The sequence below is a fragment of the Ixodes scapularis genome, unplaced genomic scaffold, assembly GCF_016920785.2.
Source record: "Ixodes scapularis isolate PalLabHiFi unplaced genomic scaffold, ASM1692078v2 PGA_scaffold3__209_contigs__length_174095766, whole genome shotgun sequence".
In the NCBI taxonomy this organism is placed as follows: domain Eukaryota; kingdom Metazoa; phylum Arthropoda; class Arachnida; order Ixodida; family Ixodidae; genus Ixodes; species Ixodes scapularis.
In genome coordinates, this window is record NW_024609868.1 from 158,821,184 (window position 1) to 158,827,467 (window position 6,284).

At 46.5% G+C, this 6,284-nt stretch overlaps 1 long non-coding RNA gene across 1 annotated transcript; it reads left to right on the plus strand.

Moving 5' to 3' along the window:
• Positions 1-246: 246 nt before the first annotated feature.
• Positions 247-626, plus strand: LOC120840266. Its single transcript, XR_005715499.3, has 3 exons — positions 247-274; positions 349-445; positions 515-626. It is a non-coding gene; the product is annotated as an uncharacterized LOC120840266 (long non-coding RNA).
• Positions 627-6,284: the final 5,658 nt, after the last annotated feature.

Below are 6,284 nucleotides of genomic sequence, written 5' to 3' on the forward strand. Positions count from 1 at the left end.
AATCCAGGCTGAAGCTTTGCTCCGTGCGTTTTGGAATGTTATCATGCATATGCTTCAATTTCAGAGTACGTCGGAAAGCTAGTCCAGGAGGCGATGGCCAGTAACGAGCAGTGCACGTCCCTCGATGAGGCAGCAATAGCCAAGAAACGCATATTTCCGGCACGCATGAATGCCGCCTTCACGATGCCTTCGTGGAGGCAAGGAGGTCCCGGTTCGGCCAAGTTACCCCATGAGGGACCCCCTCAAATCCCTCCTGTCACCCATGCACTCAATGGTAAGTTTCCAAGGCCCCTTCACCTGCCAGGTGAAGCCAAGTTCCAGGCTGAGATAACACGTTTCGTTTCGCAGGACACCTGCCTCGGCCAAGCGAACACGCACGGAAGGGGGGATCTTGCAGACCCGCTCCTTATCCTGTTACGAGAGCCCGACCTGCAGTAATGAGAACGTCAGTTGTAACTGCAGTAATTTGTCAAAGATGATGAGATCCATTGTGATAATGAAGTTTCGATTCCAGGATCATCGACCAGCCGATAAAGCAACACGAAGGCTCAAGTTCTGGGAGCTGCCATGTAGTCAGATGTGCCAAACCTGCCAGGGGAACTTTGATACCGTGAACCATAACAGAAAAAGCCAGTGCTGCAGCTTTTTCTTTATTATGTACTATTTGCAAATAGGTTAAAACAGTGCAGATCATCGTGACCCTAATAATTTTGCCCTACATGGCACTAATTACTGCATTGTTTCATCAATAACACAAAGGAAGTAGTGACCAGTAAACTCTTGCAATTTTATACAGCTCTTTACAAGGGATCCTAGTCTAAATTCACAAGCTTAGTATGCTGTCAATGTTTTCCTAATTGCGGTACTGAAACCCCAAGCACTATAAGCAATATGGCTCACAAATTCGTCTGCTCTTTGCTACGTTTGATCACTTCCTGCATGCGACCATAGGCTTTTGTACTCTCCCAATGGCAGCATGGGCTTGGCTGCTTCATTGTTGCGCGTTCTTTGTGCTATCTTTTTGTCGCCGTTAATTGGTCTGACCCTTGTATTCTAATGCACCAAAACAAGTTTAGAAACACTCACTGTCATCACATTTTTCCATGTCCCCCAAACGTAATACAGTATTGACTTTTCTTTTCATGTGCTCCCACGCTGACATCCTGAAGAGGCTGCGCCTTGGCAAAGCAGCTGTCCCGTTAGTTTCTAATAAATGGGGTTTTCATCCAGGAGGTAGACTGGAACTGTAAAAATTAAATTTGGGCAACTGTGCATGACAGCACAAGGACACCTAACCTCAACACCATTCATACTTGGAAAGGGAAAAACTGTTTCCAGTCTACACCACGGTCCCCCCCCCCCAATCTGCTACACTGTCTCCTTTCAATCATTGACTTGTTCGCAAAGCAACCTATTGTATTGACACACCTTGCTAATTGATGCTCTGACTTGTTTTATCACGACCTTTTGCATGATTATCCAAGCTCCAAGGAGCATGCTGAAAGTGCAGTTACACACAGTGGCATCTGCAACAGTTGCAAACGCCAACACATGCACACTCAACACTTGGCTACCCCCCCACCTCTCCCCTTTGTGTGTTAGCAAAAGATCCAATTTTAGCTGAAAAGAATGTCAAGTAAAGATGCCTTTTTTCTGGGTAACTTGTATGTGCATTGCAGGAATAAGAGCAAGAATTCCTATTTAGTGTTCGAGTCTTCCTAGCCAATTTGGCTCCGAGAACACAGCACTTGGCTAGGCTTTACATGAAAACAATCTGTCCATGCTCGTGTTCTCCAGTCTTTCCCTTCGTCTGTATCTAGTGGCATTTTTCCAAAAATAATGTGTTATTCACAAAATCCGTCAAGTCGGTAAAAAAAATTATCTTGAAAAAACGTGCTTTTTCTCAAAGGTTATGGGAAACTCTCAAAGTGCCTTGGATTCGCCTCAATGGCTCGTAGCATCCACAGCAGTCGGTTGTTAGGTGACACGGAGTATAGCAGTAAGTGCTCAAAGGCGCCAAGAAGATGGCAGCCAATGAAAACTCCCAATGTTCTCGCTGAAACATGAAAATCGATAATGACATTGAACTGGACAAAAATAAGTTGTCATCTTTTTCTTACGCCTAACATTACATTTGGGCGAAGAACGACTGCTGGGCAATGCATTGTTTAGCGCTTTTATTTTTTTAAAGGGAGGGGTACCGAAACCCGGAGTAGGTGTCGCTGGCAAAGTGACCTCTAATTGCCTTGACCATGCAGGAGGGCAGTGGTCGCCTGTTCTTCTGTCCAAGTCTCCGCCACAGCCAAAGCACACACTGCCTATAGGCAGCGAACCGGAAGCGCCTGAAACAATGTCCACATTTATTGAATGTAAGGAACACCCACCAGCCATACACCTGAGGCAATGACCAGACTAATCAGATGTAATAAGCAATACTCGCTACTCTGAAATCTACACCTCTCTTGAGATTGTTTCCCCGGAAAAAACATCATATATTATGGTTCTCTTTTATGTTTCCTTTCGCTGTGCATGTGATGTATTTGCAAACAAACAAATGATCGGCACAACTAACAATACACCAACTCATGTTTATAAACAAACTGGAGCGCCCCTAGCAGACGCCACCGGCGCCGCGCATGCACAATGGAGTGTGGGCAAGAAGCTCGCCTTTGCCCATAAACAAACCATTGAAATGCGATGTTGCCGGCGTCTGTGTGACTCCCCTTGTATTTTTTTGCGTTTGAATAGTTGACTACGTTTTCCTTGCAATGTCTGACTACTTGAGCAGCCTCAAGAACCGACGAGAGACAGTAGTCCAACTCTGACTCCATGTCAGTCTATAAAGCCACGTAACATCTATTCTCCCGGCAGCCAGAAGAATAATTTGCCCGAAATTCAACCGGCAGTTGACTGCCATTGGACCATTGACTGTCGCCAAGGGAAAGCGGAGGCGAAGAGGGGGGGTTTAACACTGGCCCGAGGGATACACGCGCGATGAAGTGTCCCTACAGCGTGCAATTCGCGTAACGAGCGTCGATGAAACGTCAGCGTCGACAATACGTGTCCAGGAAAAGTTGTCCATGAAACGTGTTTCCATGAGATGCTGGAAGAACAAGAAAATCAGCATTCTACCGGCAGTTGTATGATTTCAGACAACCAATGGGAGGCGATCGTTGGTAGAATTTCGAAAAATTATTCTCCCAGCTGCCGGGAGAATAGACGCTGTCATAAAGCTAGCCGTCCTTATCCTTGGCCCGCGGCTTGGGAGGCATGGGCATGGAACCAAAAACGCACGGCAAACAAGAAAAAAGCAGACACGCGAAGCAAAAAACATTCAAAAGCAGTTGAACGCTAATGATGATTTCTATTCAAAGCTATCACGCCGCTTCAATGCGTACGCAAGAAAAACGGGGGCCGAGCCAGAACAGCAAGTTTCGCGACCGGTAACACGAAGTTGTACTCACTCGTTCGAGGTTGCCCCCATGTTTCTTTCACCATAGTGGCGCATGTTCAACAAGGCCAGCTGTAGCACACCCGGATCGAGGCACAGCCCCTCGAAATCCGGGTGGCTTGTCACGCAGCTCTGCCGGCCCTGCTGCTTGCGAACGGCGGCCGGGTAGTCACGGCAGCAGACACACTCTGCGACGGTTTCCATCGGCACGCAGCAACTGCATTGGCACCTTAAAACAGAAAACCAGCATCAGCTATACATATGAGAGGTATAATAAACAGCTCATCACCTACCAGTTGGTGTTCCCAAGCCGCTGGGTTGCGTCGTCGGGTTCCTCGTCTTCCTCCGGTGTCAACATTCAGCATCGCGAACTGTCGTCCGAGTCCGTCGCGTTCGAGGCATCGGCGTCGCGCGTAGGAGTGGCGTCGTAGGAGATTGAGCTGATATCTGCCGTCCGCCGAAGAATTTCCACCTCCAACGGTGTTAGATTTGGCAGGTCCATCTCCGCACGACGCAAGACCCGAAGTAAACAAAATGAGTCCCAACGAGAATCCATCAAATACGCGCACATTCGGAAGATCACTCCGCCGGTTCGATGGATCAATCCGCCGGGAAGCCGTCACTCGTGATTGGATGGCGCACGCCCTTCCCTGCTGCCTTCCCGTCCGACAGCGCCCCTGACGGCGTGCGCCTAGGCGCAGAACAGCGATCTTTGATTGGATTTTTAATAGGGAAATCGGCCGCCCTTGAATGTAATTTTGGGATTTCTAGGATGCTTAGAGCCCGCAGATTGAGTTATGACAATAAATAGACGATCTCAGAATCCACTTGAGTGCCTCTTTAAGAGGCATACATTGCCGCGATTTGTATTAATAATAATAATACTAAAATTGACATATTTGAATAAGTAATTCTTCAAGCTCTAATATAATTTGTTGCTTATGATCTAATTGTAAACGAGCGAAGAAATATGACAATGAAAACTGTGCTAATTATCATCACTGGTTCCAATTGCTGCATTTTAGTTACAAATAAAATAAAAATAGACTAAACTCAATGAAAACATTCTAGCTAACGTAAGAAATCCATGTAAAATTACATTAATTGTGGGTAAAGTATATTGTGCTATCAAAGTCGCGACTTTTGACAATCGGCGAAACGTCCAAAGTCGCCACCAATATACTTCCGGACCAAATGTCCAAAAGTTTAAAAAAAAAGCTTTTTTTAATTACTAGTTTTTTCGTAACATTTATTTACTTTTGTATTTGCTCGCCGTCGTTTTGCCAATCTCAGCCTTTCCAGTTCGAAGGAACGCCTACCTGCTTGCACGTCTGCTCACTGCAGCACGTTTCGTTGGCGTTGGAAGCCGGTGAAACAGTAGTGAGTTTTAATATTGCGTATACGAGCGAACTCAAGCCCTGTGTGTTTGCGTTAGCTTTGCGCGTTCCACACTGCGCGTGCGCGGAGCCTGAAATCGCGGTCTTCGATGGCGCATGGCGATGAGGCGCACGCACAACGTGGGGCACGCAACTCTAACGCAAACGCACACCGCTTGCGCTTGCTTCTATGCGCAATACTAAAACTCTCCAGTAAGGTACAATCCCATACCGGCTGCAGCGCTACATTGGGGCAGTGAAGAGTGTTGTTTGCATTCGGGAACGACATTTCGCGAGCAGTTCCGCCATGCCCACTCAGCAGGAGAATCGGGGGACCCTCACTAGAGCGCTTCCCGTTTCCGCCGTGGGAGGGCGAGCGTCGAGCTGGAGTCGCGAATACCGAAACGTCCTGCACTGAAATGTCCGGATCCCAACGAGCTGGTTTCAATTGCACACTACTGAAACCCCGAGACTGCACGTAAAAAACAGCACAGACGCTAGTGGTTTAAGTGTCGGCCCTTTACCTGCGGTGTCATGGTTTTAGTCACGTACACGAGTAAGCTTTTCAGTAAGTCGCATATCAATTTTTTTTTAATTTTTTTATACCTATTATTTTTATTTCTAGTAATTTGACTACACCTTCAAAACAAATTCACAGGTGACTACCTCAGTCTTAACCAATGCAAGGTAAAACATCTATAAAGTACTGTTATTCCCCAAAACTCGGTACAGAGAAATTCGATGAAACGGCCCATAGCGATGCGATGAAACGGCGTACGATAGAATGGCGTTCGATGAAAAGTCCATTCATTCGAAAAACGGCGTTCGATGAAACGGCCTTCGATGAGGCATTGCCTCAATGTTGAGTTCCATCAACAGTAACGAACTATCTTTGTCACTGCATGGGATGATCACGGACATCCCCCAAATTGTGTCACGACCGTACAGTCTTCGGCATCATCAACACCAGAGGTCACAAGTTACTACAAAAAAAATATGAATAAGAATATTGCTATTCTTCACACACCTAAGAATGCCGTTTCCGAAAACGAGAATCGTACGTAAGTTTCCACCGCGTTCATCAAGAGGGCGGTGAGCACCCTATTGAAAATTCCATCAAGGTACGTAATTTGGGACACTGACTGCCAGTCAGCAGCCTTGGTGGAACGTGATGGACCATCAGACGTCATCTGATGGTCCATCAGGTGACGTCTGACTGCCACTGCCAAGGGAATTTCATCAACAAGGGCAGCATTTACAGAAGAGTAAAGCTATACGCACTCATAAATATCGTCAAATGCCTCAATAAAACAAAATGTTCAAAAAAAAAAAGAAAAAAAAAAAAGCTGGTTCACAGCGCATTGAACCCGGGACCACTCGCATACAAACCGGGCATCTTAACCACTATGCTACGCCTCCGCTTTGAAAACTCGCTTTGACTATTCAATTTATACGAG